Genomic DNA, 15,736 nt, shown 5'->3' on the forward strand with positions numbered 1-15,736 from the left:
TTTCAGAGAGCCACCCTTTCCCACTCAATGGGAAACCATGCAACCATGAGACCTGGTTGAAGGAAACCTTATTCCTGGCCCCAGGAATGTGAGCTATCTAGCCTTGGCCAGTCCTGGAACTATTGCAAGAGATATCAGGAAAGATTCCCCCTCCCCTCATATCAGGAGCTGGGAGAGCCACATACTCTTGGAACTTTGCCTACCACATAGAGACAGCCAGCTTTAGAATGAAGACAACAGAACGAAACAGATGCCTGATGCTAGTGCCCACCCTGGACTTCAATTATATGAGATAAATTCCTATTGTTTTGAGAAAGCCTGTTTGAGATGGTTTTCTGTGACTTTCAATGGAAAGAGTACTGTCTAAAAGGCCAAAAGTCCTTAGACTAAATCAGCAACAGATCTAGCAACCAAGCCTGTTTAACTAACATCTAGTATTTAACTCTTCACACCCTAAATTATTGCCTGACAGTAAAAGCTCCCCATGTTGAGATTACTCAAGGTGCTTGTCAGTTCTTCAGCATTTCTTTATAGCTTTAAATATTTTTTAATATAAAGCTTTATTGAGTTATAATTCACATACCATAAAAGTAACCCATTTAAAGTATACATTTTAGTAGTTTTGGTATATCCAACAAGTTGTGCAAACATACTCTGGTTTTTCTTCAGATTGTACAAAGCAAACATCGCCACAATCAATTTTTAAATATTTTTTGTTCTGAATTTGGGGGAACACTGTTCGACTCTGTAGAGTACTTGTTAGCAGTAAACTTCCCTTTTCCCCTCAGGCCCTTTAACCCCAGGGCAAGCAGTAATCTACTTTTTGTCTCTAGATTTGCCTATTCCGAATATTTCACATAATGGAATCATATAATACATGATCTTTTGTGGCTGGCTTCTTTCACTTAACATAATGTTTTGCGATTCATGATGTTGTAACATGAATTGGTACGATGAATCATTACTTTATTTCTTTGTATGGAATAAGTTGTATGTATATATTACATTTTGTTTATCTAATCATTAGTTGATGAACATTGTTTCACTTTTTGGCTATTGTGCATAGTACTGCTGTGAACATTCACATACAAGTTTGTATGTGTGTTTTCTTACATTTTTTTAAATTACAGAAGTGCCCTGGCTGGTGTGGCTCAGTGGATCAAGTGCCAGCCTGTGAACCGAAAGGTCGCCAGTTCAGTTCCCAGTCAGGGCACACACCTGGGTTGTGGGCCAGGTCCCTGGTTGGGCTCATGTTAGAGACAAACAGTGGATGTTTCTATCACACATCAATGTTTCTCTCTCTCTTTTCCTCTCTCTAAAAATAAATAGACAAAATCTTTAAAAAATTATTAAAAATATTAAAAAATTATTAAAAAATTATTTAAAAATAAAAACTACAGAAGGATAGTTTGTCATAACAAGCTATCTTTGACTTTTTTTTTTATAAGAAATCCTGTTACATAGCAGGAAAGAAAGGTAAAAACACCACTGCCTGAAGGCCATGCTCTCCCACATGCCACTTTAATCAGAGAGATCCTTTGCCTGACCCCTAATCCCATGTTATAATAGCAGTGAGGATACGTCAACTGGCAGGAACTTTTATCCACAAAAGATTATGCCTCACTCTCTTATGAGATTCTATTTCAAAGGATAAAGATTTATAGGAGAATATAAGGAGGTAATTTTTATCCCTAAATTTTATGGTAATTTTGTCAAATTTGCACCAAAAAAAAAATCTAAATATAAAACAACCCCTAAATTTAGACTTAAGAACAGAGGCTGGGAAAATTCTGAAAACTACAGATGAAAGACAGCTTCACCGTGGGCTCTGCCTATTTTCTCAAGAGCTAAAAATGGTTATTAGACATCAAATTTCTACATTTTAATTTTACTTTAATCTTTTAAAGCCTAAGTTTAGAATCTTACCTAAAATCATATCTCTGCAATATTGGCAGGTTCTAAAATTTCATGTTTAATTAGATTATGTGTTTTTACTGACAACTGTTTCTAATTTTTAAATACTTTTTTAAAAAACTTGTAATAGAAATTTTTAAATAGATACAAAAACTAGTGGACCTCATGTACCCCTCACCTAGCTTTATGCTGTTATCTGATCTATTCCCCACCTCCCCTTCATTTTTTTTTCTTGGAACACTTTAAAGCAAGCTGTAACCATTATATTTCACCCAAAAAAAGTTAACAATAATTTTTTAATATCTACTCTGCAGTGTGTGTTCAGTTTTCCTCTATTGTCTCAAAAATGTCTTTTGGCCAGAAGTTCCCTGAAGATGAGAACTTTGTCTTATTTACAGCTTATCTGCATGCCTAAAACAGCCCTAGGAATGTACTAGGTCATCAAAAAATATTTGTCAGTTAACATATATTATTAATTTAATGCCCACCACAGCCTTTAATTATTTTCATTTCCATTCCTTCACCCTCTCTCCTTTGGCAGACGGCAGCCTGTTCTCTATGGGACTGTTTCTGTTTTGTTTGTTTCATTTTTGTAGATTCCACATTAAAAGTGAGATCATAAGTATTTGTCTTTGTCTGAACTTCTTCACTTAGCATAATGTCCTCTAGGTCCATATATGTTGTAACAAATGGGAAGGTTTCATTCTTTTTTAGGGCTGAAAAATATTCCTCTGTGTGTGTATCTTATCTTTTTTATTCATTCACCTATTTTTGGACATCTAGGTTGATTGCATATCTTAGCTTAACTAGTAATGCCTCAGTGAACAGGGGGATAAATATATCTTTTTGAATTAGTGTTTTTCTTTTCTTCAGATAAAAACCCAGAAGTGAAATTGCTGGATCATATGGCAGCTCTATTTTTAATTTTTTGAGGAATCTCCATACTATTTTTCATAGTGACTGCACCAATTTACAATCTCACCAACAGTGTACAAACAAGTCTTCCCTTTTCTTCACATCCTTGCCAGCACTTGTTATTTGCTGATTTATTGATGATAGCCATTCTGACAGGTGTGAGTTTTAATTTTCATTTCCCTGTGGATTAGTGGCATCAAGCATCTTTTCATACATTTGTTGACCATCTGTATGTCCCCTTGGGAGAAATGTCTGTTCAGGTCATCAGCCCATTTTTTAATTGGGTTGTTTCTTTGTTTTTGACGTTGTATGAATTCTTTATATATTTTGGATTTGTGGACATAGTTCAGTTTATTGTCTTTTTATTATGTTGATGGTTTTCTTTACTGTACAAAAACAGTTTAGTTTGTTGTAGTTTAATTTGCTTATTTTTTCTTTTGCTTCCTTGTTTGACAAAATATATCCAAAAAGATGTTGCCAAGAGCAACATTAAAGACTTTACCACTCTGTTTTCTTCTAGGGGTTTTATGGTTTCAGTCTAACATTTAAGTCTTTAATCCATTTTAAGTTTATTTTTGTATATGGTATAAGAACATGGTCTAATTTAATTTTCTTGAAAGTATCTGTTCAGTTTTGACAATACCAGTTATTGAAGAGACTGTCTTTACCCCATTGTACATCCTTACCTCCTTTATAGTAGATTAATTGACCATGTAAGCAAGGATTTATTTCTGGACTCTCCATGTTATTCTATGTTTTCATTTATGCATCACTACCTCTAGTACAACATACACACATAGAAGGTATTCAACAAATGTTTGCTAACTGCCTGACTGGCAGATCAACACAGTCCTTGAAATCAATGAGCTTGTGTAAGGTCATTGTGTAAGGTGGGTTTCAATGACCCTGAAACAGCTTTTACACACTCCTTGACTGGTGTTGTTAAGGAAGAATCAACATTTAGGTAGGACGTTTCACCAGACTAGGTTCTCTTCCAGTTCTCTCCCTTGAGGAGAAGTAGGGAAAGCAGTTTATAAGATGTTTCTAAGAATGCAATGGTTGGGTTTCACCATGACAAGATTAATAGAAGGTTCTATAAAAGAATGCTTTGAGCAATGGAAAAAAATACTCTTAAGATGAGCTAGAGCCCTGGCTTGTGTGGCTCAGTGGATTGAACACTGGCCTGCCAACCAAAGGGTTGCTGGTTCAATTCCCAGTCGGAGCACATGCCTGGGTTGCAGGCTAGGTCCCCAGTAGGGGGCATGTGAGAAGCAACCACACATTGATATTTCTCTCCCTCTTTTTCTCCCTCCTTTCCCTTCTGTCTAAAAATAAATAAATAAAATCTTAAAAAAAAAAAAAAAAAAGATGAGCTAGAAATCATGTCTAGAATGGTAACTTTATTCCATTACATCCATCAAAAAAAAAATTTTTAATGTCCTGACCATTGATATGTTTAAATTAGGATCCAAACAAAGCCCACACAATGCATTTGAATTATTTGTCTTTTGCCTCATTAAATCTATAACAGTTCACTCTCCTTTTATGTGTTGAACAAATAGGTCATTTGTTCTGTGGAATCTCCCCCATCCTGGGTTTAGCTGTACATTTCCTCCAAAGTTTATAACATGTTCCTTAGTTCCCCATATTTCTTATTTCTTACAAATTTGCAGTCATATGGAGAGGCCTGATTAGATTTATATTTAGATTCAGTTCATTTGACACAAATACTTCTTAGGTGATTCTGCATACTTCTGTTGCATCATGTCAAGAACAAAACATCTGGTTGTCCCACTTGCTGTTGCTAAGCAATGGTATTAGCCTGATCTATCCCATTATGAAGTTCCCTTTTACCCTTTCACCTAATGGTTTTAGCAGCTGTGTCAGAGTCGCTAAGGCTATGCTCAGGCTCTGTGATTCATTAGACAGGCTCACAGAACTCAGAAAAGCTCTTATAATTACTATTTATTACAGTGAAAGAATTAAAGTCAGCACAAGGGAAAGATATGTGGGCGAAGTCCTGGAGAAAGCAGGTATGAGCTTCTAGTTGTCGCCTCTCTGTTAACCATGTGTTTCTGATGCTTTGGCACCAGAGGCCTTTCCAGCTGGGGAGAGAATGCCCCTCACAGGACTAGCCCAGCCCTAAAGATAGTAAATGACTCACCTGTGAGCGCATCTTTTCTATGCAAACCAACCAATCCAGGGCCCATACTCCAAACATCTCCTTTCTGGGGGATCATACCCTGGGCCACCTTCCACCTGCCCTAATCACCCCAGGTACAGGTACCAGAAAACTAGGAACAGCTTCTGTGCATCAGGGTACACTGAAATTAGTCAAACTAGCCAATCTCAAGCCTGCTCACCTGGTCTTGCCCCTTGCTTCCCCTTCACATTAAAGGCTCTTGCCCAAGTTTCCGCGTTGCTCCCTGTGCTTCCGGGTGTTGCTCCTTGTGCCACAGTGTGCCCTTCCTCCTATATGTTACAACACTCCAGTGGAGTTGGCTACCCAGCACTTAATGCTCCCAGCAACAAAGTGTAACAGCACGTTCTAAGTGTTGCCAGTCAGGGAAGCTCACCTGATCCTTGGGTACTAAATATCCTGTGGTGCACAGGGCCACACCCCCCTGCAACAAAGAGTGGTCTGGCCCAAAATGCCAACAGCGCTGTGGTTGAGAAACCCTGGTCTAAGGATTGTGAGTGTTTTAAAGTTACTTGAAATAGTTCTTCTCTAGTTACTGTTTCAAATCTGCAGTCAATTTGGTTTCATTTTGTTTTCAGTTATTAGGCAAAAAGAAGAAGAGAAATGATACATTTAGAAAGGTCTTCCATCCTACTTTCTCCCCTCTGTTTCCACCCCCCCAGCATAACTATTCTTTCCATTTTTTAATTTATATATTTTTAAAGATTTTACTTATTTATTTTTAGAGAGAGCGAGAGGGAGAAAAAATGGGAGGGAAACATCAATGTGTGGTTGCCTCTCACGCACCCCCCGCTGGGGACCTGGCCCACAACCCAGGCATGTGTTCTGACTGGGAATTGAGCCAGTGACTCTTTGGTTCGCAGGCAGGCACTCAATCCACTGATCCATGCCAGCCAGGGCAAAATCTTTAAAAAATAAATTTAAAATGTTGAACCATGTTAGTATAATATTTATTTTAAAAATACATTCTAGGAATTAAAAAAGTGAAAAAATGTTTCCCTCTTTTAAACTGTAGAAACACCAGAAAATATTCAAAAGAATAGGAGAGAGGGACTCACCATATGCTTTTGGCAGCGCTGCTTATAATTCCACAGAATTAGCTCTTTACCAACAAAATGTCATCGGGAGTTTGGCTCTTTTGGGGGAGTTTACACTTTCAGCGTTGCTGCTTCTGTGTTCCCAAGTGGGTTCTAATGTAGTGAGTGTGTGCATCACATCATTTTTATTCTTTTTTGTTAGAATTTTTACAACTTGGCTTGCTTTAATTTTGTGTATATATTCCATGTAGTCATTTCTTCCTCAAAGCTTGGGGTTAAATGCCTTTTTTTTATGGAGTTTGCCAGTGCCAAGCATTAGCTCACCGTCTGGGGAGACAAATCTGCTGTGGTGAAAATGACCCCGTCTGGCAGCCAGCACTCCAGTGAAAAGAGAAGCAAACTTCGTCTGATTTGGTCGTGTCCGTGGCTCGTGGAAGGCTGCCTTCACCTGGGCCTCGGCCACATTTTTTGGCTTCCAGACAATGCTCTCTGAGCAAGCCTTACTCCAAGTTTTCCAGTTCGTAGAACCCGGTTTCCAGTTTCTCAGTCCCCTTGCTGGCTATTACATTTTCAGCCACCACTGTCCTGTGATGTCTGGGGAAGTCAGAGGAGCTGTTAAGAGGAGTCCCTGCGGCAGGAGGGTTATGGACACCAGGAAATGGCTTCCAAGTAGGAAGATGCATGCACATGCGCTCACTTTCAAGGACTCAAGCAATTCTTGCCATAGAAACAAAGGCAGTTACCCCAAAGGAGTGGCTGGCTACAGTAAGAGGCAAGAAGGCAGATGTTTTGCAGGAAGCAACTCTATTGTCCAGAAAGAATTCTTTTTCTATCACATGTCGAGGAGTCATAATTGGCCTTCATAACCTATAAATGTGAATTCCTTTAAACCTTAATGGGTCTATACTGGGACTAATGCTGACTTCCTGGAAGGCTTTCCAGAGGGATATAAAACAATGCTTAAGTAGTACTTGTGGTCCAAAAGTGGGAGGAAAATTCTGCAAAGAGACACTTCAAGGCTGCAGGCAAAGTTGCATGAATTCAATTTTCATTTCTTAAAAGTGGGGCCCCAAAACTGATCCAAGGGGATAGAAGTAAAAGCAGTGGTGGAAGACGATGGGAGATTGGGGTTGAATGGAAAAAGTCCCAAGGCGACTTTCTAGGATGATGGAAACAGTCTGTTTTGATTGGAGTGCTGAGTACATGAGTATAAATGTTTGTGAAAATGTGTTAAGCTCTACACTTATAAAATCTGTCCATTTTATTATATGTAATTATACTTCAATTTAAAAATATAAAAAAAGAAAAAAACCTAGCTCTTATAGTCTGTATATTCAAGTAATTAGTTTCTCGTACCAACTCTGCCACTACCTATATGAGGGTAGGGAAAGTATTTAATCTCTGACTTCTAACTTGTCACCTGTTTTACAAAATAAGGTCCCAACTATCAGGATGTTCAATGTTTTCAACTGTGAGGCAAGACTTCTCATAAAAATTCTTAACGGGGTAGATAAGACAAAAGAGTAATTTTCTCCAGGAAACTGAGCCCATTGACGCATGGAGACACATGTGACCTCAGTAATGTCTGCAGCAAGGAAGGATGGAAATAATTCTTATCTTAGTTCAGTCATCTGGCTTCTGTATCTGGGTGTGGATTTTTGGTCTCTGTTCCCAATGAGCCAGCAGGATTAGGAAGCAGCTTTTAGAACTAAGCGTGTTCAGCACTGCGTTTCAACCTCCAAATGCAGGAGCGTGTCTTGATGGGGAAAAGGCAAAGGCAGAAAGTCGCTCCAAGTGAGGAGCCAGGCTGCCAAACGGTAGTCTCAAACACATGTTCCCTGAACTTGGGCTTGGCTCCAGAAGGAGGAGAGCTCACAATGGAAACAGTGATGGCTGTTTGCTCAGGCAGCCCAGAGAATGAAAAGCGCAGCGGAACCCACAGTGTCTCCATGGGGAGAGGTACGGTGGGTCCCTTGGTGGTGAAACCATCCCCCTTGACAACAGCCCCTTTCCAGCATCTTTCTTCGGTTCAAGAGCAAAACCTTTATGTGCAACCTCTCAGGAAATCTCTGAGAAACTATACCCCCGGCAACCCAACCTTTGCCTAGCAATAGATGCACACAACCTAGTTCACCCATTTTTGTTGAATTAGATGCTGATAATTGAGACAAAGAAGAGTTCTTCTCGATGTATATTCACCAGCCACCCCAAGGTTTCATCAACTTCTTTTTTTATTGCTGCCACTTGTAATTGTCCTGACCTCCAGTGAGTGCCTTTCCAGTTGGTATTTTCACGTTTTACTTTTGTTCTTCACTTATCCAGTGCCATTGTGAATGCCCTTCTATCCTAGCATAGCAAAGCCTCCTGGGCTGGGAAGTCAGCCGGCAGCAGGAGAACAAGGCCTTGGGGTGATAGAGCAGCAGCACAGTCCCAAGCGGCTCCAGACAACTGTGTTCACTCATGGCTGCCGACACAGGCAGATCATGCAGCCCAGCTGTTTGCCTCTTTCATGAAAATTAAGGGCCAGCCTGGCTTAGTATTTTGTTTGCATATAATTTGGAGAAATTCTGTTATAAAATAAAGGATAGCACATAAACTGTGGTGCAAAGGTTGCAAACCCAAATATTTCTAGGTGTAGGAACCTTAAAGAAAGGAGGCAAAATGAACTGAGAAATGTATTCCTTACCCAATGAGGAGACATTATTTTATTCCATCCAATGCTGTCAGATCTTCCAAATTTTTTCAGGACAAACAAGAAAATTAGATTTGTATGTACATATCTGGGAGCCACATACAGACAGGCCTTCAATTCGTAACTTCTAGTGTAGCAGAACAAGGATGGCTTTTGGCTGTAGACCTGTGTGGGTAATAGGGTGGAATGTGGTGCCGTGCAGGGGGAGAGGAGGAGCAGCTGGTCTTGTGGGGCAGGAGATGCAGGCAGGGGACAATGAGCTGTTTCAGAGTTTGAGATTTCTGTGATATCAAGGGATAAAGGACCTCAAGTGAGCATTTGGAGGGACTTGGTTTGGAGCTCAGGAGAGAGAGATGGGCTGGAGGTAGAGATTTTGGATTCTCTATAGGAAATCTTTGAAGACATGGATTTGAGTAAAATCTTACAGAGAGAATATATATAGAATGAAAAGAAAAAGGGGACTCTGGACTGAACCCTGGGGAGCATAGAGAGCTTAGGAGCCGGCCGAGAGGCAGAGGAAGGAGTGCGATCACGAAAGAGGCCCGAGGAAAATCAGGAAGAAGGCAGTAAGGAGCTTTAAGGAGGGAGTAACATAAAGTGTAGAATACATTAAAAGCGAGAGAAATAAGGTAAGAACTAAGAACCTTGTCATCCTTCTGTTCCCCTTTGGGGGACAAGGTTATCTTTGGTAACCTCCGCAAATGCGGGGCCAGGGAAGTGGAAGCCAGCCTCTCCTTGGCCGAGGGGTTCAGGGGATTGAGAAATGGAGCACCAGGTGATCTTCTTTGAGAAGGACCCAATCTCTATTATCACTGTGTAACATAAAAGAAAAAGTTATGAAATATTTCAAGCATGACAATAGAAAAGATAACACCCACCACACAATACCAGTAAACATTTTGCTCTATTTGCTTCAGGTTGTTACTTCTGGAGAAATAAAACATGACTAGTTGCATTTGAAATCCCACATTTACACCTCCCTGATACTACTCCCCTCCCTCCGTTAGGGAACCATCATCCTGAATTGCATGGCTTATACTTCTATTACATAAGTTTGTTTCTATAAACAATACGTACAATTGTTTTGATGGTTTTCAACTTTATAGAAATGATATGCTGAATATATTTCTGCATCTTGCTTTTTTCATTCATCAGCACCACTTTGGAGACTTATTTATGTTTGACAAGTGTAGGTCTAGGGCATTCCTTTTAACTGCTCTATAGTATTGCTTTGTATGAATATGCCATATGTCTAGTCTCCATTCTCCTGTTAATTGACATTTAGTTGGTTTCTAATTTTTTGCTCATACAAACCAGGCTGCCGTGATCTTTCTTGCACATGTATGGTACATGGGTAGGGCTATTTCTAAGGTGTATACCTAGGCAAGGAATTTCCTAGGATGTGGGTTATCTGAATCTCAACATTAGTGGATATTGTCAAACTGCTTTCCAGTGCGATGGTACTAGTTTACACTCACAGCAGTCCGGGTGCTTCACATACTCCCTAACATTTTTTATGTTGTAACTTCTATTCAGCCAATTTGATGAGTATGAAATGATATCCCATAGTTTACTTGCCTTTGCATTTTCACAGGGCCACCAACAATATAATGTAAGTTTGTATCTTTTAATGTAGAGTTTGTACAGTGCACAACTCTAGGGGGCACTCTTCACATTGTAGTGTTTGTGAAAGGCACACTCTAGAGTCAGTGCAATGTACAATATATTCCGTAGTCTTCGGTGAAGTTAAGGATTTTATGTTGTCTTCAATTGGGAGAGGTTTTTTTTTTTATTCTGAATATTAATTCTTTTTTTGGTGGACAGCTGCTACATTCTCACCCATTCTATGGCTTCCATTAATTTTGTTTATAGTACCTTTTTTATATACAAGTTTTTTTTTTACTTTAAGATTTTTAGTTTTAACGTACTTAAATTTATCAATCTTTTCCTTTATTTTTGTATTTTTGTATCTTGTCTGAGAACGATCACCCTACTCCACGGTCACAGATATTCTAATTTTTTCTAGATTTTTAGAAGATTTTGTCAGTATGTTTATTAAAGCTGGGGACAGTGAAACAAGGAAGGGCCTAGGAGAGAAGAAGCAACAGGAGAGAGACGAGGTGGGCTGCGTTGGCTCTCAGAAATGTCACAGGAAAGAAGGGAGCCAAGGCAGGGCTGCTGCCAGCTCCCTGGAGAGTCGGAAGAAAGGGGACCTCAGAGACAAGTTCAGGGGGTCAATCCAGGGACCAGCTGCTGCCGCCCATTGTTCCCCCGTGGTTGCAAGTCTCGCAGTTCCTTAGAGTTTAGGAGAAAGAAAATTCACTCAAAAATAAGATTCAACGGGGCATGCCCCAAGGAGGGCATGCCTTTCAGATTTTTTTAAGTTTTGATTTTTCTACATTTAGATCTTTAATTCACCTTGAATTTATTTTAGGCATGATGCAACATAGGAATCTATTTTTTCATATACATAACCAATTATAGAATCATGGATTAACTAGTTCATCATTTCCCCTTTGATTTTCATGCCATCGCTGTTATATTTTAAATGGGAGTCTGTTTCTGGGTTTCTGTTGTGTTCCCTGGTTTATTTCTCTCTGTGCTCTATGGCAGCATTCCCCAACCTTGTTGGCACCAGGCACTGGTTTCATGGAAGATAAGTTTTCCATGGACTGGGGTGGGAGGTATTTGTGGGATGATGATTCGAGTGCATTACATTTATTGTGCACTTTATTTCTATAATTATTATATTGTAATCTATAATGAAATAATTATACAACTCACCATAATGTAGAATCAGTGGGAGCCCTGAGCTTGTTCTCCTGCAACTAGACGATCCCATCTGGGGGTGATGGGAGACAGTGACACCCAGTGTGTTGCTTATGTCCAGCCTACTCCAAAATCTCATTTTGGTGGCTGTCACTGCGGAAAACCCTGCTTCACAAAGATAGGATGTTGGAAATGGAAGCAGGCTTTTCAGTGCTTTTGTGGCAATCTCAGGATATTCCACCTTGACTTTAATAAAAAATGTATGGGAATTTGAATTTGTCTCAAATGTACTTTTAAGGCCACCATCATTTGCGATCTCAAGCAGTTGATCCCCTTTAGCACAGACAAAGTCAGTTCATCTGGCTTATTCACAAATGGGTTGCAGATCCATTCCTTCCCAGGTCAGGGGTCTTTTTGGTTGGGAAGTGCTCAAACTCTTTTCAAAGCTGAGATAGGTGATCATGCACCAGCTGGGAGAAAGCAAGCCCTGGCTCAGTCTCTTTCATGTTTCTGCTCTTGTTTGAAACATGTCAAAAATCCCAGTGTTCACGCATCACCCCCATAAATCCAGTTTAGCTTTGAATGCAGCCACTTTATCTGCCAGCTTGAACACAGTTGTCATTCTCCCCCGATGTGACAGATTGAGTTCATTGAGCAGGTTAAACATGGCACATAAGTAAGCAAGTTTTGCGACCCATTCTGTGTCACTGAAATGTGCTGCCAGTGGTGACCGTTTTTCTAATAGAAATCTCTGGAGTGGCTCCTGTAACGCAAACTCTGGCCAGTGGTCTACTTGTAGAAAGCCATCTCACTTTTGTGTATAAGAGAAGACGTGTGTGTTCTGCGTTCACCTATTCACAGAGTTGAACCAACAGATGTGAGTTAAGGGCAGGTACTTCGTTGAATGTGGCTGATAGTTTTAATCACATCCTGCAAAATGTTAAGTTCAGGTGACATTTTTTTGGCTAGCCAGCATTTCTCTAGGGATGACATAGTGCGAATACTCACATTCAGAAGTGACCTCTTTGACCCAGGTAGCAAACCAGAAAGCCATCCAGTCATGGCAGCCGCTTCGTCTATGCATATACTGACACAAAATGACCAATTTAGTTTGCCTGATATGTAATCGTTCAAAGACTCGAATAGTTCTGCAGCTGTGGTGTTGGTTGGCAACAAAAGTACACATATCCTCATGCACATCCTCCTGAAAAATGTATTGTACAAAAACAAGCATTGTTGTCTTGTTGTCAACATTGGTAGACTCATCAACCTGGACTGCGTACCACTGTGACTCACTAATCCTCTAACAATTGTGCCTCAATATCCTCTACTTCATCAATTTGTCTAGTTATGGTGCTGGCTGAAAGAGGAACACAATGCCACTTTTTGAACTGCAGCCTCTCCTGAAAGTTCACAACACATGTCCTTAGCAGCGGGCAGGATCAACTCCTCCCCAGTAGTGAAGAGCTTCTTAGCTTTAGCAATGTGGTTAGCCACTAAGAATGGTGCTCTCAATGCAGACACATTTGATGAAGTCATCGCCTTCAATAATTGCTTCTGTTCCTCATGTTCACTTTTTTTTTCTTTTGAAAAACTCCAAAGGCTTGGCTTTTAATGCAGGTCTCCATGTTGAAGCAGTTTCGAAGTTTTCATGGCTTCATTGGATAGCTGGTTGCCACATATTATACAAAGCAGGCTTGGAGAGGATCTCCTGCTACAATGAACCCAAAATTTAAGTCACACTCAGTATTTTCTTTTAAAGGCAACTTTGTTTTTGTCAGCAGTCTTCCTCATTGGGTCTTTCCGCCTTTTCAAAGAAGCTCTCCAGTGACATTTGTTTTTCACTCGTTTTGGCTGGAGTTAGCGTGTGGGCTTACCAAAACTGTGACTGAGACAAGTGCGCAGTGTGGGAAAGAGGCGTGGACAGAAGTGGTAAATAAAATAATGGGTGGGCCACATGCAAACTAAAATAATTGCTGGGTTCTGACGAAGAGCCTGCCACCAGATGCAGCTGTAGAATTGAAGTAGATTGACTCACTTGCCACTATAAAGCCTGCCACCAGATGCGGCTTGTCACTTGCTACTCACTGATAGCGTTTTGATATGAGTCTGCAAGCAATTGATTTATTATGGTCTCTGTGCAGTCAAACCTCTCTGCTAATGAAATCTGTACTTGCAGCCGCGCGCACCCCCCCCCCCGACCCCCCCCTCCCCCCGGTGCTAGCATCACCAACTCTGCGCCACCTCAGATCATCAGGGATTAGATTCTCACGAGGAGTGTGCAGTGTAGCTCCCTCACGGGCGCAGGTCACAGCAGGGATTGCACTCCTGAGAATCTAATGCCACCACTGATCTGACAGGAGGCAGAGCTCAAGCAGTATGGCAGGCAATGGGGAGCGGCTGTAAGCACAGGTGAAGCTTTGCTTGCTCACTTGCTCAGTGCTCACCACCTGCTGTGCTACCAGTCTGTGGCCTGGGGATTGGGGACCCTTGTTATATGGCACAGTCTTAATTATTGCAAATACATGTCTATGTCTCCCTAGCTCATTTTTCTTGACACTTCTTGGTTATTCTTGGCCTTCTGCTCTTTTGGATGGCTTCTAGCATTATCAGACCCTTCTTGCATTAAACTCAATTAATCTGGGGGTGTATGCATCTTTACAATATTGGTTGTTCTTATCCTTGAATATGGTGTATCAGTATATCTCTCCTTTTATTTAGGTTATTCTCTTCATGAAGGTCTTCCATACCTTACATTAAATTTATTCCTATATGCTTATAGAATTTTTCTCCTATTGAGATCTTTATTCTTAACATACTCCCCAATTGGTTACAACTGGTATGTAGAAACATCATCAGGATTTGTAACTGATGTGGTATCCAGCAACAGTGCTAAACTTTGTTCCAATTTTTATAGATTCTCTTGGATTTTTCTATGTCGACTACCATTGTCTGCATATAAATACAGTCTTCCTTTCTGATTTTTATGCTAATTTACTTTTCCTCTTTTGTATTGGTTTTATGCCAGAACAGTGTTCAATAAAAACAGCGACAGACTTTAACAGCTTCACTGCAATGTAATTTACACACCATAAAGCTCACCCTTCAGACTTCCTCCTTTAGTTCCTATTTTTAATGGGAATGCGTCTTAAATTTTACCATGTTAAGTAACCAATTTTCACAGTACCATTTATATTTGTTGACTGGTTCATCATCTCCCTATTGATTTGTCATGCACCTCTGACATGTTTTATACACAGACCTATTTCTGGATTTTGTTCCATCCAGTGGATTTGTCTATCCCAATGTCAGTACCACACTGCCTATTTGCCATAGCTTTATATAATATATACACTTGCTGTAGATTTTTTTATGAATTCTTTATCAATAAGTTCCCCTCTAGTCTTAATTTGCTAAGAGGTTTTTTAAAAATTATGAATGGGTTTTGAGTTAGTTCATGTGCTTTTCCTTCATCTATATCATAGAATCTCCTTTGTTAATTTGGTATACTATATTAATAGACATAATGATGAACTATGTAACCCATTCTTGAGCTAAGTTCTACCTGTGGATGATTAAGTATACCGCTGAATTTTATTTACTAATTTTTAAAATCTTTCACTCAGATATTGCATTTTACAGGCAAGATTGACAAATCCATTTTGATTGATTGATATTACAGATAAGTCTGATTTCTTCAGTAGTTTTATGGCTAAGAGTTATTCTCTCCTCTGTTCCAATACTATTATAGCACTTACATTGCTTTGTAATTATTCATGTGTTGGTTTATCACCAGACCCTAAGCTTCTGAAGGATGGGGTAATGCTCTATTCATATCTGTACCTCAGTGTCCGTAGGGTGGGGCACATTGTAAATAGAAATAAATATCACAAAATATGAACCTGCCAATATTGTCTTTCCTCTTAAATCTCAAGTTTGGTATCTCAGTTCTGCCACTTGGTAGCAGTATGACTGTGGGAATTACACTATCTTCTGAGGGCTTTTGGAAGATCACCCATGATAATGTATGTAAATCATTGTATCCCAGTGAGTTTAGTACTCAATAAATGCTAACTATAAACTACTTTTAAAAGAAAAACACAGTTGGCTTCAACGACACTTGCCTTTTGATTTTCTTCTTCACTCTGTTTCTTCTTAGTTACATTTGTGGGCTTGTGGTTGTGAAACAGGTCAAAAGGCCTTTGTTAA

The sequence above is a fragment of the Pteronotus mesoamericanus genome, unplaced genomic scaffold (assembly GCF_021234165.1).
Source record: "Pteronotus mesoamericanus isolate MK-2021 breed Mesoamerican mustached bat unplaced genomic scaffold, CSHL_Meso_final contig_52, whole genome shotgun sequence".
Classification (NCBI taxonomy): domain Eukaryota; kingdom Metazoa; phylum Chordata; class Mammalia; order Chiroptera; family Mormoopidae; genus Pteronotus; species Pteronotus mesoamericanus.